The sequence below is a fragment of the Lepidochelys kempii genome, chromosome 11 (assembly GCF_965140265.1).
Source record: "Lepidochelys kempii isolate rLepKem1 chromosome 11, rLepKem1.hap2, whole genome shotgun sequence".
In the NCBI taxonomy this organism is placed as follows: domain Eukaryota; kingdom Metazoa; phylum Chordata; order Testudines; family Cheloniidae; genus Lepidochelys; species Lepidochelys kempii.
In genome coordinates this window covers 17,379,472-17,406,426 of record NC_133266.1, presented here as the reverse complement: position 1 = coordinate 17,406,426, position 26,955 = coordinate 17,379,472, and the positions used below count along the sequence as shown (strand labels likewise).

Here is a 26,955-nt window from a genome sequence, read left to right as displayed (position 1 = left end):
ATTATGGCCGCCCACAGCTCCCAGTGGCCGCGGTTCACCATTTCTGGCCAATGGAAGCTGTGGGAAGCGGCATGGGCTGGCCACTGCTTCCTGCAGCTTCCATTGGCTGGGAATGGTGAACCGCGGCCACTGGGAGCTGCGGGTGGCTGTGCCTGTGGATGGTCAATGTAAACAAACTGTCTCATGGCCCGCCAGTGGATTAGCCTAATGGGCCGCATCCACCACTGATATACAGCATATGATAAAATATGTGTACCTGAGAAAGCATAATGTGTTTGAAAAGTATGAACAAAGACTAGCTTTCTCATACAGCTGTTGTTTATGACAATGTCAGTGCATTTGTTTCAGCTACATTGTCCAACCTAATAATTTCAAATTACGATTTGTAAGCAAGGTCTGAATGAGCTCTCCCCTGATAGCTAGTGATGAGCAAGGGGGTAGGTGGAAAGGCTTCAGGACCTGACTGTATTTACATGAACACACCTACTCTTCCTAGATATCCGGCAGACAGAGCTGTGTTGTCTAAGTGATCAATTTTGGCTGGTGCCAGGTTACAAATCACTTTAGTATTGAATGCTGGGGTAATCAAATGTTATCCTTATTTCAGAACTGTGCTTAGCCTGCCTGAATGGCGGGGGAGGGAGTGGGTGTCTCCCTCAGTGCTTAATTTGTGCTACGACTTGCCAGAGCTGAGCCCTGGGACCTCTGGGCTTGCCACATCAGTTATGAAAGTAACAAATTTGCTTGAGTTCCTGTACCTCTTTCATTACAAAATAAGCAATGGTCACCCTCAACTGAACTCCCCTCACTAAGCAGGGGGGTTGGATGCCAGATCCCAGTGGGGAGAGAGAGGGTGGGGCACAGGTGTTTTGGTTGGTGGTGTGGGCTCTGCCTAAGAGTCACAGGCACTATTTGATCTGCCTCTCTCCCCTGTTTAAAGATAGAGCTGATTAGGCTCCATAGGGAGTCTTTTGGTTTAAGTGACCACTAGAGCTGAACTCACTGATAATCAGGTCTAAGTACTTAGACCTGCTGTGGGACAGTGTTTCTGTTGAAGAAACTGCCCAGCCTGCAGTAGCAGTGAGGTTCCTCACTGAGAGCTGGGTGGAACCTCAAGAGACCAACTTGCAGAGGTCACAGTGGCAGGTGATAGCAGGAGGTGATGGTGCAGGGCCATTGGGGACAGAGCAGTAGAGTAAATGGTGGGACGACAAACAACATCAGCCAGAGTGAGCAGCCAGAGTGAGTGGTGAGCGGTTGGAGGAACGAGCAAGATGCCTTCTTCCTTGCCCCTCCCCACCACCCACAGCTTCCAACTATGAGTACAGTGTGGTGGAGGGAGAAGGGAGGGACACATCAAAGGAGCATTTGTTTGTTGGATTATATTTTAGTGACTTTGCTCCAGAATGCTAGATTTGTGATTGGGAAACTTATATAAATGTATGTTTCCTAGGGGGCTAACATTTTAAAAACGCATTATTTGCCAATGATGTTATCTCACATTGCCACTAGCGCAAGAGGTTGTTATCTTGGGGAGTTTCTGTACTAAACTTTTTTATTATTATAATTCATTTTTATGTAAGAACAGCCATATTGGGTTAGACCAGTGGTCCATCTACCCCGGTATCCTGTCTGCCAGGTGCTCCAGAGGAAATGAACAGAACAGGCAATCATTGAGCGATCCATCCCCTGTCGCCCATTCCCAGCTTCTGGTGAACAGAGCATGGTGTTGCATCCCTGCTCATCCTAATAGCCATTGATGGACCTATCCTCCATGAACTTATCTAGTTCTTTTTTTGAACCCTGTTATAATTTTGGCCTGCACAACATCCCTGGAAAAAAGTTCCACAGGTTGACTGTACATTGTGTGAAGAAGTACTTCCTTTTGTTTGTTTTAAACCTGCTGCCTATTAATGTCATTGGGTGACCTCTGGTTCTTGTGTTAAGTGAAGGGGTAAATAACACTTCCTTATTAACTTTCTCCACATCAGTCAAGATTTTATAGGCCTCTATCATATCCCCTCTTAGTCGTCTCTTTTCCAAGCTGAAAAGTCTCAGTCTTTTTAATCCCTACCCCTAATCATTGTTGTTGCCCTTCTCTGTACCTTTTCCAATTCCAATATATCTTTTTTGATATGGGGTGACCAGAAATGAACACAGTATTCAAGATGTGGGCATATCATGGATTTATATAGTAAAAGTGGAGGAGCTTGATTTGCCAGACTGATCAGCCAAGCCAATACTGACAACCTACATGAAAAGGCTTCAAAGCACCATGCCTCTGGACAGCATCAACATGCAGAAAGTCTTATAAGCCAGTCACTGCCAAAGCAAATTTTAGAAGTACTTAATGAGGCTGTTAAGAATGCTGGAGATATAACTCAGTTTATGTGAACCAACATGGCTGTCGCATCATACTTTCTGTTTAAGCAAGAGATACCACACACTACAAACTGGAGGCCAATGTTAAGTGCATGGTCACTTGTTAATCCTGAAGTTGGACACTGATTCCAAACAAGACCGGCAAATGCTCCCTGTCTTTCTGCAAGAAACTCAACTGACTGGCTAGACGCATGTGGCACAACAGTGAAAGACTCAGCAGTCGAGAAAGCAACTCTCTCACCACATTCAAAAAATGTGCATGCGTGGCTGATGAATGTACTAGTGCAAATAGACATCAAGTATTAAGTCACTGAGTATGTTATTTTGATGTCCGTGATAGGCCAGTAAATGTCCGTGGTAGGCCAGCATTCTAGATGTTCAGGTTATAGAAGACACATCAGATGCATCTGTGATATCTTAGAAGAGTTAAATGCTTGAAAATTGAACCCCAAACAGATGGCCACTTGTGCATTTGATGGAGCTGCAAACTTCTCTGGAAGACATAGTGGAGTACAAACTTTCCTCAGAGAAAAGTGTAACCTTATCTCTCCTAAACACACTGCAGAGACCATTTACTCCAACTAGCACTAATATGAGCTGCAGAATCTTCAAAAGACATTTAAAAACCGATAAATTGAATGGCTTTTTTATACTCTTTTTTCAGCAAGAGTCCAAAAGGACTGAATGTCTTGAAAACAAACAGAAGATACACTGGGACTGAAGTTCAAATTAGTCCAACCTGGGAAAACTTGCTGGCTTTCTCATGAGTGATTTTTGGCTGTTGTCTCAAAATTACTGCACCATTATTACTGGCTTTAGAAAATATCTACGGAGATAGGACAGATCTAAGTAGTGCAGCTGGTTGACTACTTTTGCTACAAAGTTCAGAGAAGACTATTGCCATTCTCTCTCTTGCAAGTCTACCGTTAAAACCACTTGGGTCATTAAACAATGCCATCCAAAAATCTGCTATAACAGTAGTAGATCTTTGTCCAGCAATAAAAGCTACCCTTGGATCAATCAGAGAGATATCCAATGAAAACGTACTGGAAGAAGCAAAGACTTCAACCCAGAGGTTGACAAATGAAGGCACTTATACTGAATCCTTAAGTGGAGAGGACAAGAAGAGTTTGTTAAGCCAGCTGAAAAAGTACACAGACTTGATGCTTATAAATCTACAATAGCGATTTCTGGGTTCTACTCAACCACTACGTCTTATAAAACACCTACAGTTGAGTAGAATGAGGCACTACCAGCAATGGAGCTGCTATGTGATCAGGAGAGAGTAGAGAATTTTGAATACAGAGTGGAATATCCTACCACGAACGGATGAAGATTTAATTCTACTTCTTCTTTATCATCACTCGTGGTTCGATCCAATCTTTGTTCTGTGTTTCCTAGGATGAAAGAAATAGGAATTCATCTATTGCTACTCCCAGTCATAGCAGCTACAGTTGAGTGTTCTTTTTCCTCATTGAATAGAATTTTGTGCTCTGAAATAAGTCATCTTCTGCTTGATCATGAACATACCATGAAGGACTGGAAGTAACAGACACACAAGAAGCCACCAAATATGAATGCACTGCATTCGAGAAGTTCATTAACAGAGTTGTGCAAAATTATAACAAGAAACCATGAAGGATGTAGTGTACCAATGTACTTCATGGTAGGCTTGAGTAGCCAACTTTAATTTGTGTGATGAGTTAAAAACATAAGTTAAATCTAATAAAATGGTCATAAAACATTTTTCAGTTTTTACTGTGGAGCCACACAGTCTCACCCCGTTGGCCCTCACCCCCTCTGTAAATTTGAACACCCCCACTAATTTCAATTCCTGGGGGAAACACTGCTAGCTTGAATCTGTAACCTGGACTCTGAGAGTCTCTGCAACAGGTTTTAAAACACAATGTAGCCATACCCTAAGGTATGTCTACACTGCAATTGAACACCTGCAGGTGGCCCATGTCAGCTGAGCCAGGCTTGTGGTGCTGAGGCTATGAGGCTGTAAAATTGTGATTTAGATGTTTGGGCTCAGGCTGGAGCCTGAGCTCTGGGACTCTGAGAGGGGGCAGAATCCCAGAGCCCAGACTGAGCCTGAATGTCTACGTTGCAATTTTGGAGCTCTGTAGCCCAAGCCAGCTGACAAGGGCCAGCTGTGAGTGTTTAATTAAAGTGTAGACATACCCTCTGATCTGTTGCTAGCTTCATCCAGGTCACTCATCTGGTGTCTTGTTTAGCTTCGCTGCTGGGTGTAATGGGAGATAGGAGAATTTGGGGATAGGAGAACTTGGCTCAGGATGATTTAAGATCATTATCCTATTCTGGATACAAGTTTCCTTTAATTCTGAAGAATTTGGCTGACTTCCTGCCTCCACATGTTAAATATTTAGACCCAAGGTACATCTTCTATAAGTTGTGTGTGTTGTATGAGGCCTTTTTATGTTAAGGAATGATATTTGTCATGACTGTGCTTAATATTAAAATGGTGTTGTCATGCATGTGGCAACTCATACCAGGGTATAGGCTCCATTTGCTATTCAAGTTTTTAAAATCAGGAATAAATTCCAACAGATTCTGCTTCAGGGGGAAAAATTCATGGACTGATAGTGCAAACATGTGTAAACATTCTTGAAATTGATCCCACAAGGGGCAAGGTTTCAATTATAAAGCCGTATTCATCAGGGTGTTAACAACGTGAGCAATTTTTTTTCTGTTTGATTCACCTTGGTCCTGAATTTGCAAACCTTTGCTCATGTGAACAGGGGTGCTGGATCAATTTTTATAGTGGGGGTGCTGAAAACCATTGAATCAAACTGTAAACCCCGTATATAATGGAAACCACAGACTCATGCTAGCTCAGCTCCAGCTAGCGTGCTAAAAATAGCAGTGTGGACATTGCAGTTCCTGAGTCCAAGCCCACCCAGCCACTTGGGTCCAAGCTCAGGTGGCTAGCCTGAGCCGCTGCCAGTGTCATAATGTTAACATTGCTAGTTTTAACATGTTAGCTCAAGCTGAGCCAGCACAAGTCTATCTACCAGGGCTAGGAATCACACCTCCCAGCTGCAATGCAGACATATCCTAATAAGTCCCTGCTCATGCAATGCAAGATTGTCCTAAGTGCTTCTAAGGTAAATTAAATCTGTGTAGTGAGGTCCCGCATAGACTTGATGGATTCCACTCTGGGGTGACCAGAAATGATTCCACTCTGGGTAGCTAGGGAGGGGAGATCTCCCAACACATGCCCTCTGAGGCTATATCCACACTGCAAATGGGGATGTAATTTGCAGCTTGTGTAGAAATATCCACCATGCCTGCTCACTAAAAATAGCAGTGAGGATGTGGAGGCATGTGGCACATCCCAGGCAATGCAAATACATACCCAGTAGGCGTGGCATGCTTGTAAAGTTTGCGCCAAAGCCAGTGTTGTTAGGTCCTCACTGCTATTTTTAGCAAGCTAGCATGGGTATGTCTACATGAACTGCAAATTGCTCCCCAGGTTCAGATGTAGTCTGAGAACCAGATCCATTAACAAAGTTTCAAGCACTTTGAAACTCTCCTTTCCTTTCCGCAAAGAATACTTCGTTAAAATGCCTGAGTTATTGGCCAAATGCTTCTATTCTAGTAGACATGGACATGCAGAATTTCCCTTCACTTATATTCTCTGAATGTGGATCTTGGCAGGATTTGGGCCATTACTGAGACATTTTTTGAAAATACAATTGGAACCCACTTGTAGGGTCTGCTCCAACTCCCAATAAAATCAATATAAAAACTCCCATTGACTTAAATGGGAGCAGGATAGTGCCTATTGGCTTGATCCAATGTCCACTGAAATCAATAGGAAGATTTCAAATCCTTGCAATTCTAGTTATATATGGCCTTGTCTATACTGGGAAATTGACCTCCATAGCTATAGCAGAATAAGGTATTCCACAGCATCTATTCTGGAATAGCTCTCCCTATGGACACTTTATAAAAGTGACTTTTATTCCAGAACAGAGTCTCCACAGTGGGACCTATTCCAAAATAGCTATTATAGAATAGCTTATTCTGCAATAGGTATGCTGGTCAATTCCCCTGTGTAGACAAGTCCATAGCGAACCTGTGCATATGAGGTCTGAACCAAGAGAGTGCTCTGTTCTCCAAGTTCCCACTAAATGAGTGGTAAGGACTTCCTACATATCTCAGGTTCAGACTCAGAGTGAAAATAATTTATTTCCCCAATGACTTCACTATATGAGATTTCTAATCTACTCCAATATAATTAATTTTTGGAGTTCTAGGAATTAACTGTTAGTAACCTGTGGGCATAATACCTGAAAGTCCAGTAAACGAAAATTCTGTTTCACTCCTGTGTAAGTAGAGTATATAAATCATTGTTAAAAAGGACAAGGAGTGTGTTAAATTTAGTAACTGTTTGTTAGTTTTTTCAGACTTTTAATAAAAGTATGTTTCAGCTGCCCCTCTCTTCCCCCCCCCCCCTCCGTGCAGCCTTTCTTCATGATTAAATAGTTATAGTGATATTATTAATTACAACTGAACTATTTCATTCCTGATCTGGCTGCCTATTGGATTTATTTTCAAAGTATTTCTACTTTGAAAGAGGTATGGAATGAGTTGTGGATGACAGTTAGCTGAATTTAAAAACACCAGGCCTGATTCCAATCTCACTGATGCTGATTTCACACTGGGGAAATTTAGGAACATAGTGGTGGGCCACACTGGAACTGACCCATGGTCCATCTAAGTCCAATGTCCTGTCTTCAATGGTGACCTGGTGCTTCAGAGGAAGGAACAAAAATCCTAAACTGGACAATTATTGAATATATCCTTATCAACAGTTGTATCTTTCTATGTGAAATCTTTCTTATTCCTTATATGTTAAACTAGAGTTACTTGGTTTTACATTTAGTCTAAAGGGTTCTGAAATATGAGCTTTGCCATCAATGTTCTTAAAAAGTGTGCTCTATGATCTACTAAACATTTATGTTAGATAATAAATTGATTCAGGGGCAAGAACCAATTCAAGATGTGGTATATGCATCTATATGCCCTAAAGTCACAAACTCATATACACATGAAACTCAGATAAACTATTAGTCTTGCAAACAGAAGAGGCAGACAAGGAAGAACAGCAGCTCAGTGATCAGGAGCAAAGTAGTTTAATTTGCAGAAAAATATTTTTGAGTTATTGTTGTAAGTTGTAGAAAAATAATGTAGTTCTGTTTTTAGTTATGAAATGTTGTGGTCATAGATTAACAGCCCATTCCTCCTCTATTGACTTCAGTGGATGCAGGATTGGGCTCTAAATAGTTAAACACTTAGCAAAGATTTATTTAGATTTTTATTGTGGATGGCAATACTGTAAGATTATCCAAATACTGGTATGAACTACCAGTATATAGAAGCTTCACTGGAATTTTGGGAAAGCAGGATTGGGCAAATGTAGGCAGAGCTTGGAAAGAAATGCAAACTAAGAAAGTTCCATGCTCTATGACACTGTATTTAACAATCCATAATTTAGAGATAAAGTCAGTGGACTAGTACAGCAGTTCTCTCACACACATCTTGCATACACATCTAAACCTCCAAAAGTAATTGGGCTTTGTAATTTTAATCAATGCAGTTATACAGGAATCTTTTGCTGATACTATAGTTTAAATGAACATATATACTAGCCACCTGACTTCAAAGGATTAGATTTTTATCAGTAAATGGCAGTAAAAGTCTACTTCACCACACACACACACACACACAAAGTGATGGAAAAATATTTACATTGATAATAATCAAAATTTACAGATAGGCAAAGTAAGAAAAATGCTGCTCGACTACCTGTTGAGTTTGAGTGAAGGATGTTTACTTTGTATATTTTGATGTGATGTTGACAATTTATGTGTTAACATTTTATAGAGCTTTAATTTTTTAAATCTGAATTTCTCCTGTTATTGTTTGAGCCCCTGATAATTTCCCAGACCTGTGAAAATTTAAATAAATATTAAAAATCATTTAAAATAAACATTGATCTTATTTGCTAAAATTATATATAAAAATGTAAAAATCGAATGCTACCAAGATGAGTATATGGTCTTCTGCTGTCACTTACATGCTGAGATGAAACCATATGTGGCAAGTATAATGTCAAGGTGAAACTGAAATGCTTATTTTCAAGCAAGGGACATTGGTAACTGTGATAGCATTTTATTGCAGTGATGTTATTTCTATTATATCAAAAGCTTAAGATACTTTATGTTCAGTCATTAAAATTGATGGTTACTGACTGAATACAGGGAAAGTTGTTCACTGTGATTCCGCTCGCAATTAAGCAACTGCATGACTTCAGTGTGGGTACCTAGGTCTTAACTTCAATGGGACTACTCATGTACTTACAATTATGTATATGCTTACATGTTCTGCTGAATAGTGGCTGTCTGGGACATTACAGACTAGCAAACACATACAGTATGTATGTCTCTAAACCAATTAGAATGTAGTAAACCAGAACTTGCTTCCTTATCTTTTTAATGGTCCTTTGCCATTTCCTTTCTGACTTCAAATTTGGGATTCTGTTCAGTTTATACCTACATTTCTGTCCCCTTCATTCTGGTAGCCCTTTCCTCACATTCTGTTACTGCTTCATTAACTTTTGCTTGCATCATAGCTTTCTTCATCTTAGTATATCCAAAAAAGGATATCTTTCTAATTTGTAAGGAAAGCAGCCTTTACCAAAATGCCAAAACCATGAGTTCCATTGTGATGATATATGAGATACTGACCGCTAAGCTCACCAAACCAGGGGTTTGGCTAGAACAGCTTCCCTGTCTCATTGTGTTTGATCATCTTAATTAATTAGCCTCTTACAGTTTGTATGGCAACTTCCACCTTCTCTGTATGTGTATGTATATATATATCTTCTTACTATATGTTCCATTTTATGCATCCGATGAAGTAGGCTGTAGCCCACGAAAGCTTATGCTCTAATAAATTTGTTAGTCTCTAAGGTGCCACAAGTACCATTCTTTTTGCCTCTCTAGTTGTTTTCTGATTATCTCGAGCTCCATCAGTTCTCCCTGTTTTGTGACACCTAACACTTTAGCTAATTAAACTGTAGAAAATCTACCCCACTTCTCCTGCTTTCCCTACAATCAGTCTTTCTCCCTGAAATTTGACCATTGTGCCTTTTGTACTGCGATATACCACATCTACCTTAAATAACTTTTAGAATTTATTCATAAAAGTTGGAGTTTTAAACATATATTGGAGTTGTCTGCGTATTACAATAGTCTAAAGTTTTTTTGTTGTCTAAATTTTGTAAGGGAGTAACTCATCCATCCAGTAGTGTGACTGGCACAGATCCCATCTGGCATAATTGTAACCATTTATCACTTTTCTGATAAATAATTCCAGCAGAATGGGCCAAGAACTTTCTACCTGGGTGAGTGTTTGCCAACTTTTCAGAATATTTTGAAAGGCATCTATTTATTCATTATATATTTCTGAATATTTAAGACTACATTTTTTTATTCTTTGCACTTGTATAGTTACAAAGTAGTTTAACAAAACAACCAAACTGACAAACTGTGTAGCTCTCTTTTTTAAGAAGTACAGAAGCACAATAGTTTGCACCATTGATTTCCCCCTTTAAGCCTGAAGATACTGGACTTGTTTTATATTCTTTATTAAGAAAATATTGGCTTTGCAAGTGTATTTCGAGTGTATATACTAAAGTGCTTCTTCAAAGAAATTACATCTTCCCCAACTTTAACACTGTAGCCAAAGTCACCCATTAAAGCCTTGACTACCCAAACGAAACATATTGATTTAAAAAAAAATGCACCGACTTGAAGCTAGTTCTGAGTGTCACTGATCTGTTGACAGTTTTAATGTGTAACTTGCCACTTACAACACTTTTGGTTTTCTCCGAGGGGAGGGAGGGAATGGCACATCGCACGCTGGCCTGCTCGTTCAGGGCGAACTGATAATCAGGTTAAGGCAACTGCGTGTTTAGTTGATTAGCAGCAAGCGTTTGGCCAGGGGGACCAAGGGCAAGGGTGGGCTCCCTTGTCGTACACCGCGGGATGGGCAGGGCTCCCAGCTCCCCCGGAGCCTGCCTGTCCAAGTGTCTTGCCTGTCAGGCACCCAGTTCGCAGCAGACAATAGAAGCCCGCACTCTTCCCTGCCTCCCTCCCCTCCCCGGGCTCGCCTAACCCCTGCTGCAGGCGCGGATTTGTCAGAGCCATTCAGTTGAGACTGATTATGATTGCAGCAGATGGGCTGGATCTGACAGCCCCGATCCGAAGCAGTTCCGCGGGGGCCGGGGGAATTAGCAGGCCCCGGCCGCGCCGCGGGGTCGCACACAGCGCCCCGGCCGCGCGCGCGCTACTCTCCCCGCGGAGCCTCGCGCCGCCCCCGCGGCCCGGCCCGGCCCGGCCCGCCCCGGGCACATGCGGCGCGTCCCGCCGCCCCGCCGGGGAGCCAGCAGGGAAGGAGCCGCGGGAGCGCAACCGAGCGGGCGAGGCGCGGGGCTCCCCGGCAGCGGCGGGGGAGAGCGGCTCGGGGCCGCGCGGGCGGGCCATGGAAAGTTTATCGGCTCGGGGGACCCCGGCCGGCTCCTCGCCCCGGTAAGGTGGTAGCGGCCCCGCCCCGCTCCAGCATGTGCCGCCGCAGGCCAGGTAAGGAGCCGAGCCCCCCACCCCGCCGCCGCCGCCGCCGCCGCCCTGTCTCCTCACCTGCTCCCCGCCCCTGGCCCCGCGCCCGGCTCTGCGGGCGGCCCGTGCGCGCTCCGGGGGCCACGCGCAGGGGCGGGAGCAACAGCGGCGCGCGGCGGAGCAGCCCCGGTCCCCACGCGGGGCAGGGGAGGGCGGGCAGCCAGCTGCTGCCGCCCCGCGGGCTGGGGGAGGGGGTCCGGCTGGGGAGGCGTGTTTGTGCCGTGAAGGGGACACCTGCTCCTCTCTTGTCTCCGCGGCTGCCCCGGTGAGAGGTCTTGCTTCCGCTTCTGCTGCCCCTTCTTCCCCTGTCTCTCTTGCTGCCAGTTCCCTGCAGCCCCAGGCTCCCTGTCCCTCCTGATGCTGCCGCGGCCTCCGTCCCCTGCTGCTCTCCCTGCCCCGGCCCTTGGCTCCTTCGCCCGTCTGGACCCTGCCCCTACTCTGCTGTCCCTTCTGCTTCTGCTCCTGCCCCTGCCCCCTCTCCTGCCGCTGCTCCTCCCTCGGCTGCTGCTGCTGCTGTTGCTCCTGTGTGAGGGAGGAAAGCTGCACAATTGTGTGCCCTGTTGCTACTGGCAACTACATGTACCGAATTGCTACGCATCCATAAGCTGCTTAATTCTGATTGATGGCCCAGAAATATGATATTTTAAAGATGACCAGTGAGAGTGAGAAACCTAAGCTTTCTATGCACCCTGTATGTGTGTGTATACATAGATATGGGGGTGCCTGTGTATTTTAGAATGATTAGAATTTTTAATCTTTAAAATTAATCCTGGTGCCTTCCCTCTTGTGATCTGGCTGGTTTATCTAGGCTTTCTGTGTGACTGCTGCAGAGCTTTCATTCCTACCCTTCATTATGTATGCTTCTGTTGATTCAGATAAACGAAGCTTTTCATGTAATTTTACTTCAGTGCCTGATCATTTGAAACAGACCTGTCCTACTGACCCAGAATGATTCTTGAAAGCTCTCCGGAAACAATTTGTTAAAGAAATCAATTCGGTGCAGAGAATAGAAATATCTATTTTCCCTTCTTCCATTCCCCCCCCCCCTCCCTTCTATAAAAGCTGGTCACTCTCTTACGTCTTCCTAAGCAGAGGAGTACAGTACAGGTAACAAACTAAAAGGGAAGAATGCTCTGTATTTTCTGTGTGTGGCTGTGCACTTAATATGAACAAAAACTGTTTTACCTAATGATCCAAAAATTGTCTGGTTGGCTGAGATTGGAATCACTTCCAATGCTCTGGGTGAGAAACCTAGCCTAATCAAATATTTAGTTTAGTGTTTATGCTAATTTGTGCTGAGCAGTTCTTTCCTTCCTTGTAAAGTGTTTACAAATACTTTACATAAAGTCTATAAACATTATGTTTCCTTAGGAAAAAATCCTCTGAATCTTGACTATACGAATTATAAGAGGCTGTGCATTTTTGAGGGATGGGGGTGGGAAGTCTAATGAACGTAATATGCTTAGCATTTTGTCTTGAGCAGCAATATGATAAACAATATGATGTTTGCTTTTTATGCTGTATGCTTTTAATGTTTAATGCTTCATTAGAGTAAACATTTCAACCCTGTTGCTTCAGAGGAGCCAGGTTTTCTCTCTTGTTATATTTTGATTCATTAAGAAGCACCCTAAGTGTTTGTTCATGTTGAAGTGAAGAGGTTTAAAAAACAAACAGACACAAAACTTGGCATAAGTAATCACATCATATATTGATGGAGAGAAACTAATTCAGAAGGAAATGAACTAGAGCTACACTTAGTTTATATTCAAATACATAAGGACAGGAGAATGTAAAATAAACTGAAAAATAAAGTGTGAAATCATGAGTTGCTGTTCATCATATTCCAAAAAACCTTTCAGTTGTATTAGACCTATCATCCAATATGTGAGTTGCTCCTGAAGTGAAAGTTTTCCTGAAAACTTAAAGTACACAAAGTAAGAAATTGACCTTGCAGCTTGCTTTAAGAATCATCCACTTGAATCAAACATAGTTTATAACAACTTTCTGAGGGAGGCCTCACAGTTGACACATTGTTGCTAACTTCATATTCTACTTTCAGCATGTATTTTAGGTAATCCTTTTGTTCTCATAACTGTATGTAATACTTATGGGCTAATTGTTGAAATGGTTTGAAGCCTAGTCATTGTAGACGTGTGCTTTAAAAAGAATGATATTCAAGATAAAACCATTGTTTATCATTGTAAAATTTGCTAAGTTTTTAACAAGCAAGGTAACATTTCATAGGCAAGTGATTTACATCTGAGGGATTGATTGTATACATTTCTGGATTGTAGATAAGCTATGTAAGTAAACAAAAGTGCAGTGATCTGTTATTCTGCATGAGTGTGGAGATATCACAGGACCTTTTCACAAGTTAATATAACAAGGCATCGTGGGAACTGTTTGATCTGCAGGACTTTTGCTTGGCAGTAGTTTACTTAAGGTTATTACACTTTGTTTGGAGACTTGTATTTGCTAGCCATTATTGCATTTTTAGTTCAAGGCTTCCCAGAGTTACAGGTTAGTAGGTCAATAAAATTTACTTTGAGATGTCAGAGCTGACAAGTTCTGTTTTTAAATGTAGTTGGGAATATACCATCTAATATTCAAAACTTGTAGGATTATTTTAGTAGAAATTTTAATGCAGGTGATAATGATGTAACAATGAAATCAAAACATTTCTTCTGACCTGAGTATCTAGACTGCTGTCCTTATTTTCCTTGGTTAATTGAGAAAACAAATTACAGAAATTAAATAAATTTCCTACTGTTAGCTTTTGGATCAAGTGCACAGAACTTCTAATCTAGTCATTGAGCTAGAATCTGATCTCAGTTCTATCAATGTAAATCTGGAGTAACTCTACTGGAGTTTTACTTCCTTTGCCTCCATTGAGGTTTCTCTGGATTGTCTGTGATGGAACTGAGGTCATCATCTGCCCCAGAGATAGACTTTTCTTTTAAAAGGTAACTATTTTACAACTACAGATTGTAAGTGCATGAAAAGCATCGTCCAGCATACCCAGCACTTTATGAAATGTCCCATGAACTTGGAAGACTCAAGATTTTAAAGTAGTTCTAGAATTTGTTTGTGGGCTATTGGATTTTCAGAGGTGCCTTCGTAAAGTGGTGCACTTCGCTTGCTGTGGGATTGGCTCTGCAGCCCCTACTGAAATACAGTATTGTAGTACTCATTCGCTTAACTAGACTCATGAGTTCAAAGATCCTGATTTAGGAAAGCACTTCCAGGACTTGTTTGTACATCATAAAGAAGCAAAAAAGGGCATAAACTCCTCTTCTTCCTCTCTGTTCTAGGTCACCTTTTAAATCTGTGCACTCCCTGACTATTCCAACCAAATTAAATGCCTGCCAATTGTTTTCCTTACTTGTCTTTGTTCAGTCTTATAATAATTTTTCTTATATTGTTTATAGTATCCCTTTTGATGGACTCTCAGATCCTGCTGGCCTTTCTTGTTCTAATTGGACAATACCTACATTTCTTCAATATGCAAACTTGAATCCCTAAAACCCTTTCAATGGCAGTGCATTCCAGGATTTTATTAAGTAATGTATATTGTTCTGGGCTATTGAAACACACATGATAAACAAATAAATAAATAAAATCACTATACGTTTGCTAAGGTGAAACCCTACCAGCCATTATATATGCCACTTCTGTAGTGTACTTTTTTTTTTTTTTTTTTTTTTTGAAGATGAGGTATGTCACTTAAGGCTTGAATAACAATTCTAGCTTTGCTGTCATCATCAAATATAGTAAATGTAGGCACAGCTTTGCTACAGGTCATAATAATCAAACCAATTGAAAAGCAGCATCCACTGATCTTTCCCACTATTTGCGTCTCTGTATTTTCAGCTACTGCCATATACAATGACCTTTTGCTTATGCCCAGTTGAAATGCCTATGTACGTTAGCCAGCCTCGGAATTAAAAGCCAAATTGTGCTTTGTTAAACAAGTGTGGGCCACACTGACTTCAATAGGGTTCCATGCATGTATGTTTTCTTTTCCGCTTGGTACATCTTGCTTCACTGAAGGCATCCTGGAATGTGACATTGCAAATACCAGAAGTCTCATTACAATTCAGGGTGTTTTTGTCATGTAGAGCTGTATGAATTGTTTTGAATTAATACATTTGTTCACAGAAAAATGCAGTTTTTGCCAACCCAAACTATTCGCGAATTTGACACCAATTCACTGAATAGTTTTTGGCCTTTCCTCTCCCTCCCCCCCCCCCCCCCGATTTAGGCACCACTCACAAATCAGTGATGGTGACGGGGACCTTTAAACTCTTTGCCTGGTGGTAATCACCTATGATGGGGGACTTGGGTTCAGTTCCCCCCTCTGCTAGATGTGAAAAAGAAATTTGAACTTGAGTCTCCCACATTGTAACAGAGATACCTGGACATGGGGCAGTGGGATATTCTGGTGTGATTGTAGGAGTGGTGTGTCTCAAACTCTCCTGTTGAAGATGTTCTAGTCTATATTAATAGTCATTGGAGCAGGGATTTGCACGTGGGTCTCCCATGGCCCAGGTGAGTGCCCTAACTATCACGCTGTCTGGAGTGGCTCATGAGTGCCAAGCTGAGGGCAGTCTGTCAGGAATGTACACCATCATAGGGCCTAATCACATCAACCACACTATCAGAGGCTCGTTCACCTGCACATCTGCCAATGTGCCAGCAATGCCCCTCTGCCATGTACATTGGTCAAACTGGACAGTCTCTACGTAAAAGAATAAATGGACACAAATCAGATGTCAAGAATTATAACATTCATAAACCAGTCGGAGAACACTTCAGTCTCTCTGGTCACTCGATTACAGACCTAAAAGTTGCAATATTACAACAAAAAGACTTCAAAAATAGACTCCAACGAGAGACTGCTGAATTGGAATTAATTTGCAAACTGGATGCAATTAACTTAGGCTTGAATAAAGACTGGGAGTGGATGGGTCATTACAAAAAGTAAAACTTGTTCCCCATGTTTATTCTCCCCCCCGCCCACTGTTCCTCAGACTTTCTTGTCAATTGCTGGAAATGGCCCACCTTGATTATCACTACAAAAGGTTTTCTTCCCCCTCCCCCCCCTCCTGCTGGTATTAGCTCATCTTAAGTGATCACTCTCCTTACAGTGTGTATGATAACACCCATTGTTTCATGTTCTCTGTGAATATAAATCTCCCCACTGTATTTTCCACTGAATGCATCCGATGAAGTGAGCTGTAGCTCACGAAAGCTTATGCTCAAATAAATTTGTTAGTCTCTAAGGTGCCACAAGTACTCCTTTTCTTTTTGTCAGGAAGTAGTGACCCCAAACAGGTGGTATGTTCTATAATTAGATTTCACCAACCCAGTAACAAGTGTGTACTCCTAAACTAACAGCAGCCTTACCAGAGAGTCACAGACAGTGCCCGTGAGCATTCCAGTTTATCTTGCCACTCAGGGAAACTGGACTTGGTGATAGATGGTTTCTATACTCCAAAGATCACAATACATTCAGATTGTTCCCAGTCCCAAAGGAACAGCCACTTACCCAGGTTAATTTGTATCTTAGATCTCTCTCCAAAGACAACTCTTGTAGTCAGTCCTGTACTAAACTATCTATCTAAGGGCTAGTCTACACTGGCAATGTTAACACGCTGCCGTGGCAGCGCTTTAACATGGCTTGTGTGGTCGCGGCAGAGAGCTCTCCCAGCGCTTTAAAAACACCACCTCCATGAGGGGCGTAGCTCCCAGCGCTGGTGCACTGTCTACACTGGCACTTTACAGCACTAAAACTTGCTGCGCTCATGGGTGTGTTTTTTCACACCCGAGTGAGAAAGTCGCAGTGCTGTAAATTGCCAGTGTAGACAAGCGCTAAGAAAATAAATGAGAGAGTTATTACAAGGTTAAAGCAGGCATGCATATATACACAAAGGAGAGATAGTCTATGGTTTTAAAAGGTGACAGAGTTGTAGTAATCTGTCACCTCTGAATGTCTTTTAGGGATAATCCAGGTTGACCGTGGGGATCTCTGCTTCCGTTTCGTAGTTCTGGCCCTGTGAGAGTCCACAGAGCAAAAGAGATTAAAAGTTTTCTTTCAGAATCTTCCCGTATTCAAGTTGATGGAAGGAGCCCTTTTGCTGGGTGTATAGGAGCAATTAACAAAGTCTTTGTGATGTCCCACAATGACCCATTTAATTTTGATAGGCCTTCCTGATGGACAGGGGATGGATCTTGGGTTCACAGTTTGAGAGCAAACATTTTTTTAGCAGGTAAAAAGCAAAAAATTAAATATTACCTTATAGCAGGTGATAAAGATATTATAAGTGAGATTAATGCATGAAGCAATTTACAAGCATTTTATAAAGTCTAAACTCACAGTTATAAGTCCAATACCCATCTTAACTATACTAACACACAGGTAAAACTGGCTGGTTTCCAGTAATTAATTTGTCACTAATGAATTTGTCAGTGCTCGGCTGAGGCCTAAAGCCTTGGCATGAGCTGGCACCTGCTCTGCCAGTGTCACACTAACCACCAGGCCATAGTGTCATTTCTCTTTGTACTTTCTCTCTCTGACTATTAAAGTATTGTATAGAATGTAGGGTTGCCAATTTTGATTGGGACATATTCCTGGAGGTTTCATCACGTGACATAATCTTTAATTAAAGATTAATATTCTGGAGACTTCAGGACAATTGTGGAGGGTTGGCAGCTCTGAGGGCAGGTCTACGCTACAGCGGGCATCAACACTCTGAGATTGATCCACCAGCTGTCCATTTAGCGGGTCCAGTAAAGACCTGCCAAATTGACAACAGATTGCTCTCCAGTTAACCCTGGGACTCCACCACTTATGAGAAGAGTAAGGTAAGTTCACGGGAGATTTTCTCCTGTCGAAACCCCGTGGTGTAGACCCCGGGGTAACTCAACCTAAGGTATGTTGACTCCAGCTACGTTATTCATGTAGCTGGAGTTGCATAGCGTAGGTCGACTTACTGTGGTGGTGTAGACATAGCCTAAGAGAAAGTGGAACAGCTTCAACAGGAGAGACTGAGAAAGCCCGACCTCAGTCTACCTTCTAGCCTGGTGGCAAGGGTGCTGTCCTGCAGTCTGGGAGATCCAAGGATGACTCTTTAGGGCATACTACACCAAAAAATTAATAATTCTGTATACAATATTTTAAAATTCTGCAAATTTTATTTGTCAAATAAATGTGGAGGCTCAGGCATGGTAGTGGGGAGCACAGGCCACTGGCTTAACGGAGGTGGGAGATCACTGTGCAGCTCCCCCACAGAACATGGACTCAGTGGTGAGGCTGCACCCAACCCTGACACAGCGCAAGGAACAGACCTGCCCCAGAAACACCCCAGGGCCCTACCTCTCCATGCCAGGTGCACCAGGTGTGGGCAGGCTGGCTCAGCAAGGCAGGATCCAAGTGTGTGCATGGGATTTGTGGGGAAGGGGGTGGGAAATCCAGGTTGGGTTGAGAGAGTTCTGTGCAGGGCAGTCTGGGTGCGGGCAGCTCAGTGGGGGATCTGGATGCAGGGGGCTTGTTGGGGGGGGGGGGTTTGGGTGCAATGGTAATGGAATTCTGCACGGGGGTTCAGGTGAAGGTGGTTGGGGCTCAGCGGAGGGGTGTGGGGAATAGAGCTTGGCAGAGAGGTTTGGGGGAGTGGGGCTCGGTGAGGTGGGGATCCAAGTGTGCATGGCTAGTTGGGGTAGTCCAGGTGCAGGGGGAATAGGGATCATTGTGTGGGGGTTCTGAGTGTGTGTGTGTGTGGGGGGGTGAGGCTCAGCAGGAGGGTCTGGGTATGAGGGGGTCTGGATGCATGGGAGTTGGACAGATTGGGGAGCAGGTCCCTCTACAGGGATCCCTCCCCCTGTAGCTGAGGAGCAATGGGTGCAGGAAGCAGGTGGTGGGCAAGAGAGTTTTCAGATATTCCTACAGTTGGGAGAGAAATCTGAGAGGATGGGCCTGGCATGGTCCCAGATGCCATGCAGGGAAAGGGGAATTCCCATCCTCCCCAGCCCAGCTGGGACTAGCAGCTGAGCCTGGTACAGGATAGAAGCCACTAGCTGGGTCTTCCTCAGTCCCACCCTCTGCCCCACAGTGATTTACCTCTCTGCCAGCTGCCCTGGGCACCTGAAACATACTGCTGGGGAGGGTCGCATGACTGTTCTTGTGGCTTCTCTTTGCTTCCCTGTCAGAAATTTATTTTTCTGCGGGGAAGCAAAGAAATCTGTGGGGGAAATAAATTCTGCACACGTGCAGTGGCGCAGAATTCTCCCAGATGTAAAGTACAAATCCCTTCTCCACATCAAGCAGAGGAGAGAATTAAAGTGGCTGGGTGCCCTAACCACTAAGCTAAAAGCTTATAAAATGGGCATCATGACCTCCTCCTCTCTCTCTCTCTCTCTCTCTCCATATTTTGTGAATCTAGCCCTTCATTTCCTTTGCTTTTATGTTTAAGAAGTGCCTGGAAAGAAATTGAAATGAAACAGTTCATTCAACCATTCAAAGAACTTTTTGTTAACTTTTTCAATTTACTGAAATTTTTCTGAATTTTCAGATTCAGATTGAACCAATCCCGCCCTCCCCCTCCCCCCGAACTGCCAGCAAACTGAAGAAAAAAAAAAAGTTATTAGCCCAGTTCTAGTGTCATGTGTAAGTATATAACAATACATACAACTTCCTACATGTAGGGCTGACCCAAAGCCCTGAGGAGTAAGTGACTCTTTCCTGTTGACATTTTATCAAAGCCACACCTATCAACTGAGCCATAGTCAAAACACACTGTGCCTGGCTTTTATGTCACACCAGTAGAACTCCACTGCAGCAATTCCTGATTTCTACTGAATGTGAGATCAGAATCATGCCCATTGATGATAATGGGATTTTGCAGGCCAGCATACACACAGATAAATGTATATAAAAAGATTGTACACTTAAAAAATATAAATAGCATGTGTACATGGGAATGTTAGGATTGCCTCTGATCTTGGCTGCTCAAATTCAGCATATGTAGCTTATGAAGCAGAGCTCTTAGTTTCATTTCATAAAAAGAAAAGGAGTACTTGTGGCACCTTAGAGACTAACCAATTTATTTGAGCATGAGCTTTCGTGAGCTTTCGTGATGTATGCATCCAATGAAGTGAGCTGTAGCTCACGAAAGCTTATGCTCAAATAAATTGGTTAGTCTCTAAGGTGCCACAAGTACTCCTTTTCTTTTTGCGAATACAGACTAACACGGCTGTTACTCTGAAACCTTTCATTTCATAGTGTACGCTTGACTAGCCAGTTCTTTCATGTGATATTGGCTTTGCTTGTGTTGCCATGGATAGTCTTTTGTAGATGGTTACAGAGTGAGATGTAACAATTTAATACTCAGTGGTTATTGATGAGTAAAGTAGTAGCTGCCAAAAGAAAACTGAATTTTTATCATGCTCACATACCACACACTACTGTATTTATGTCAAGCTTTACACTTGTCAAAACAAACAAATTATCACTGTTATTGGTATTTTCCTGCAAAACTTCTGAAATTACTATATATTATATACTTCCTAATATTTCATATGGAAAAACGAGCTCTTCTTGACTTGCATTGTATTCTTGACACATATTGCATACAATGGGTGGCCAGAACATTTTTTCCAAGGATTATTTATGTGAGTGAAGTCATATATGTTAAACAAATCATCAAACTCTTCATCATTTTCGTGTTCTGAATTTTTTAAATTTACTATCTATCATACTGCAATCCATCACTTTATGTGCAGAGAGCTCATATACTACAATCTAAATAGCAAGAGTGAGATCCCCTGTGGACTTCATGGAGTATTGTGCTCTTCTCCCTTTGTGGGGTAAAAAATCTGCGTGGGGTAATTTTCGGAGTGTTTTTTCTTTTTGGTTGATGGCTTGTTAGACATCTTTATTTTTATTTTTTGGGGGTGGGAATGTTATTTGGGTAGATGGATGTCATTGTTGTGATTGGTTTCACAGTAACAGCCGTGTTAGTCTGTATTCGCAAAAAGAAAAGGAGTACTTGTGGCACCTTAGAGACTAACCAATTTATTTGAGCATAAGCTTTCGTGAGCTACAGCTCACTTCATCGGATGCATACTGTGGAAACTGCAGAAGACATTATATACACAAAGACCATGAAACAATACCTCCTCCCACCCCACTCTCATGCTGGTAATAGCTTATCGAAAGTGATCACTCTCCTTACAATGTGTATGATAATCAAGTTGGGCCATTTCCAGCACAAATCCAGGTTTTCTCTCCCCCCCCCCCCCCGCCCCACATACACAAACTCACTCTCCTGCTGGTAATAGCTTGTCCAGAGTGACCACTCTCCTTACAATGTGTATGATAATCAAGGTGGGCCATTTCCAGCATAAATCCAAGTTTAACCAGAACGCCTGGGGAGGGGGGGAGAGTGGGGGGTAGGAAAAAACAAGGGGAAATAGGCTACCTTGTATAATGACTTAGCCACTCCCAGTCTCTATTTAAGCCTAAATTAATAGTATCCAATTTGCAAATGAATTCCAATTCAGCAGTTTCTCGCTGGAGTCTGGATCCTATTACCAGCAGGAGAGTGGGTTGGGAGGAGGTATTTGTTTCATCGTCTCTGTGTATATAATGTCTTCTGCAGTTTCCACAGTATGCATCCTATGAAGTGAGCTGTAGCTCACGAAAGCTTATGCTCAAATAAATTGGTTAGTCTCTAAGGTGCCACAAGTACTCCTTTTCTTATTGTTGTGATTGTTGTTATTACTATGGTGGAAAGACTTTTTCTAAGAGAGCGGCTTCACAATGTTACCTAAAGGTGCTCAGACATTGGGTTTGCTTGATCTCTTTTGGAAGGTCATTCCATTACCACATCCCCTTGATGAAGAACGCTTTGACCCCAGCTCTCATGTCCTGTATTTGGGCTTTGTGATCTGCATTGTCCCAGAGGCAATGTGGATGTTGCCTCCCAATTCAATGGATGCACTATACCAGGGATCAGCAACTTCTGGCAGGTGGCCCGCCAGCGAAATCCGCTGGTGGGCTGGGACGGTTTGTTTACCTGCAGCGTCCGCAAGTTTGGCCAATTGCAGCTCCCACTGGCTGTGGTTCGCCGTGACAGGCCAATGGGGGCTGTAGGAAGTAACGGCCAGCACATCCCTCAGCCTGCACCGCTGGTGTCAAGGGGGCACCTGTATTGCATCCCTAATCCTGGCCTGGTGAGGAGTGGGTGGCCACTGCCGCATTCCCAGAATACTGGACATTCTGGTACTTTCGGGAACGGCATGAGCCTGCCTCTGCCAGCATGACCTCATGTGCACCATGTGTGCGAGGTCATGCCGCATGGAGGATATCTTTTTGAAAAGTGTGCTGCACCGCCCCCAATAGCATGACTTGCATGACAGTGGATGCCATTTTGAAGAACGTCCCACTCCCGCTGGTGTGACTTTCTAATTATACTGTGAAATATATTAACTGGGAAGAGATATGAGCTTTTGATATATAACCTATATAATGAAACTGATATGCCTGTTTTAATGTCTTTAAAAAGACTTGCCACATCCACAGTTATTTCAGGATAGATATAAATGTACATCACCTTGGAGTCAGATCCTACTGTCCTGCTCATGTAAATAGTAGCAGGGCTGTTCATGCAAGCCAGGTGAGCTGGATTTGGCCCACTAGTTTTGATCATTAACACGTTTTAGAAGTCAGTGTGACTCGGAAACCTGTGAAACATTTCTGATTTTAAAAAGCAAATTATTTGTTAAGATCTTAAATCATTCATCAGTTTTAATATGTACTGCAATTAAGTACATGTTTCTGAGAAATTGCATCAAATATTTTGATAGAGAAAGTTACTTGACTCAACATGCTAATTTATAAATAAATAAGGAAATGTATTCAGTATTAGAACCGTTAGTAAATTTAGCTCGAAGCTCTCCTTTTTATATTGAGAAGGAGGCTTCACAGGGACATTTTAGTTGGGGAAAATGATGTATTATGAGAAGTCCACCTGGAAGTTCATTGAAGGTCACGGATAAGAGTGTGAAAAGGCAGGCTGGTGTGGCTGGACACTGTGTTGTAGTAGCCCGGCAAAGTACTAACAAACTTCAACAGGACTTTATTTTTTAAAGTGGAAACCTCTTTTTCCCAGCTGCTGCTGCACGCTCAGTAGCTTTCCCTCGGCCTCTTCAACTCCTCCCCCCTCCTTCCTGTTTCCTGTCCTTTCAGACTCCCAACAGCCAGTGCTTCCAATTCTAATAGTTACAAGCAACATCTAAACACCACACACTGCTACAGGGCTTTTATCATGGTCTCAATAGCTGCTATGTGACAGCGACTAGGAATCAATACAGAGGCACTCCAATCAAGAAGTTTCCTAGCAGCTGTCCTTATTCACAGGAAGGGGATGGGTTTAACTTCCAGACGTGGAATATACAAAAGTAGTAATTTGCTCATTTGCTTCTGAGGCAAAAGAAAACATGTGGCAGGCTAAGGGCCTGATCCGACACCCATTTAAGTTAATGGCAAAATTCCTGTAGACTTAATGGAATAAAAATGACACACCGTTTAAACTGTTTAAAATGAGTCCAGATTCTCAAGTGTGTGCAAATCAGCATAACTGCATTGATCAAAATGGAGCTGCACCAATTTATGACAGCTGAGAAACTAGCCCATATGCTTTTACTACAGCTCATCTTGAAGTAACAGAAGGATATGATGTGCAGTTTTCTATGAAACCAGCATGTTAGAGTTAAGGACATACGCTATGATCCCAGTCCTTAGAGTCAGCTTTAGCAGTCCATACACACCAAATGTAAGTGTAAGGTTGCCAGTTTTGGTTGGACATATTCCTGGAGATGTACTCACATGATATGATCTTTAATTAAAGATTAATCTTTAAATCCTGGAGACTCCAGGCCAATCCTGGAGGGTTGGTAACCCTGTGTAAGTGTTATGTTTTGAGCACACAGCTTACTTGTCAATTTTGGTCTGCCAAATAGACAAATGTTTTTTGGACACAAATCCTCAACTGTGCTTGGGTACCTTAACAGAAATATAATTAATCAGTTATTTACAGTTATTGATATGCAGCCTCATTGGCACACAGAATTAACGTACCTATAAATCTTTATCAACTCTCAGCCTTCATGCCGTGTTTTTAGTGACCTTAAAAAGTGCTACTGATTGAGGGTCAAATTCTGTAAAGTGCTGAATGCCACTGAGCTCACTGGGGTTGGTTGCACACAACACCTAGCATAGGTCATTTAGCAGCTGGTAGGACTGGGACCTTAATTTATGTAGACTTGATCATGCAAGTCTGTCTTAGATTACAGAGGAACAGCCGTGTTAGTCTGTATTCGCAAAAAGAAAAGGAGTACTTGTGGCACCTTAGAGACTAACCAATTTATTTGAGCATGAGCTTTCGTGAGCTACAGCTCACTTCATCAGATGTTTACCGTGGAAACTGCAGCAGACTTTATATACACACAGAAATCATGAAACAATACCTCCTCCCACCCCACTGTCCTGCTGGTAATAGCTTATCTAAAGTGATCAACAGGTGGGACATTTCCAGCACAAATCCAGGTTTTCTCACCCTCCACCCCCCCACACAAATTCACTCTCCTGCTGGTGCTAGCCCATCCAAAGTGACAACTCTTTACATAATCAAGTCGGGCTATTTCCTGCATAGATCAAGGTTTTCTCACATCCCCCCCACCCCCATACACACACAAACTCACTCTCCTGCTGGTAATAGCTCATCTAAACTGACCATTCTCCAGGTTTAAATCCAAGTTAAACCAGAACATCTGGGGGGGGGGGGTAGGAAAAAACAAGAGGAAACAGGCTACCTTGCATAATGACTTAGCCACTCCCAGTCTCTATTTAAGCCTAAATTAATAGTATCCAATTTGCAAATGAATTCCAATTCAGCAGTTTCTCGCTGGAGTCTGGATTTGAACAACCACATACCACACAACAGAACCACTAACCCAGGAACTTATCCTTGCAACAAAGCCCGTTGCCAATTGTGCCCACATATCTATTCAGGGGACACCATCACAGGGCCTAATAACATCAGCCACACTATCAGAGGCTCGTTCACCTGCACATCCACCAATGTGATCTATGCCATCATGTGCCAGCAATGCCCCTCTGCCATGTACATTGGTCAAACTGGACAGTCTCTACGTAAAAGAATAAATGGACACAAATCAGATGTCAAGAATTATAACATTCATAAACCAGTCGGAGAACACTTCAATCTCTCTGGTCACGCAATCACAGACATGAAGGTCGCTATCTTAAAACAAAAAAACTTCAAATCCAGACTCCAGCGAGAAACTGCTGAATTGGAATTCATTTGCAAATTGGATACTATTAATTTAGGCTTAAATAGAGACTGGGAGTGGCTAAGTCATTATGCAAGGTAGCCTGTTTCCTCTTGTTTTTTCCTACCCCCCCCCCCCCAGATGTTCTGGTTTAACTTGGATTTAAACCTGGAGAATGGTCAGTTTAGATGAGCTATTACCAGCAGGAGAGTGAGTTTGTGTGTGTATGGGGGTGGGGGGGATGTGAGAAAACCTTGATCTATGCAGGAAATAGCCCGACTTGATTATGTAAAGAGTTGTCACTTTGGATGGGCTAGCACCAGCAGGAGAGTGAATTTGTGTGGGGGGGTGGAGGGTGAGAAAACCTGGATTTGTGCTGGAAATGTCCCACCTGTTGATCACTTTAGATAAGCTATTACCAGCAGGACAGTGGGGTGGGAGGAGGTATTGTTTCATGATTTCTGTGTGTATATAAAGTCTGCTGCAGTTTCCACGGTAAACATCTGATGAAGTGAGCTGTAGCTCACGAAAGCTCATGCTCAAATAAATTGGTTAGTCTCTAAGGTGCCACAAGTACTCCTTTTCTTTTTGTCTTAGATTAGTAGTCCAAGTGAAGCCACTTAGGATGGCTTAGGCCTTGCAATGGTCAGTATCACAGTGCATAGAAAGTCACAGGAATAGGTCTGCAATCAAAGCTGAGTTAGGAGCCTCGGCTCCCTATACGATGAAAGCGGGGAGAGAGAGGTGCCTAAGAACACGATCTACAAAAGCCAGGGTGTTTGGCAGGGAGCCACGTAAACTAGCCAATGGAAGACGCTAAGGAGAAGGATATGTGTTAAGCCGCCCCTCTCCCAGAGATAGGTGCCTAAGTCTGGGGGAATTAGTTATAAGGTTAGAGCACTCACCTGGGATGTGAGAGACCCAGGTACAATTTCCACATCTCTGCTGGAGGTGGGGAGAGGATTTGAACAGGTGTCTCCCTCCTTTAATCACTAAGCTATGGAATATTCTGATATGGGGTTCCCTCAGTCTCTCCTTTTGAAGCTGCTCCTCTTGAGATAAGTGGCTTATTATAATAAATTATAATTATAATAAATCCAAAGAGGATGGAGCTAGGCTGTTCTCAGTGGTGGCAGATGACAGAACAAGAAGCAATGGTCTCAAGTTGCAGTGGGGGAGGTCTAGGTTGGATATTAGGAAACACTATTTCAGTAGGAGGGTGGTGAAGCACTGGAATGGGTTACCTAAGGTGGTGGTGGAATCTCCATCCTTAGAGGTTTTTAAGGCCCTGCTTGACAAAGCCCTGGCTGGGATGATTTATTTGGGGTTGGTCCTGCTTTGAGCAGGGGATTGGATTAGATGACCTCCTGAGGTCCCTTCCAACCCTGATATTCTATGATTCTATGGCTGAATGTCTATCTTTGTCTAGTTTGTGATTTGTTTTGGGGCTTAAGCAGGAGATAGGTATTGGGATACATAGAGGGAGGTAGCATAACATGTGCTTAGGCAGAAACTT

The 26,955-nt window shown here is 42.8% G+C and overlaps 1 protein-coding gene across 22 annotated transcripts in view; it reads left to right on the top strand.

Annotated features, from left to right (window-relative positions):
- The window catches only part of NCKAP5 (NCK associated protein 5), a 624,519-nt gene that overhangs the window by 237,715 nt on the left and 359,849 nt on the right, over positions 1–26,955 (top strand). For 2 of the 22 annotated variants that reach the window (XM_073305291.1, XM_073305286.1), the window contains exon 1: positions 10,862–11,054. The exons of the other annotated variants lie outside the window; for them this stretch is intronic. The gene's annotated coding sequence lies outside the window, so the exon portion shown is untranslated. Of the gene's footprint in view, positions 1–10,861; positions 11,055–26,955 lie in introns of those variants that run through there. 22 annotated transcript variants of the gene reach the window in all.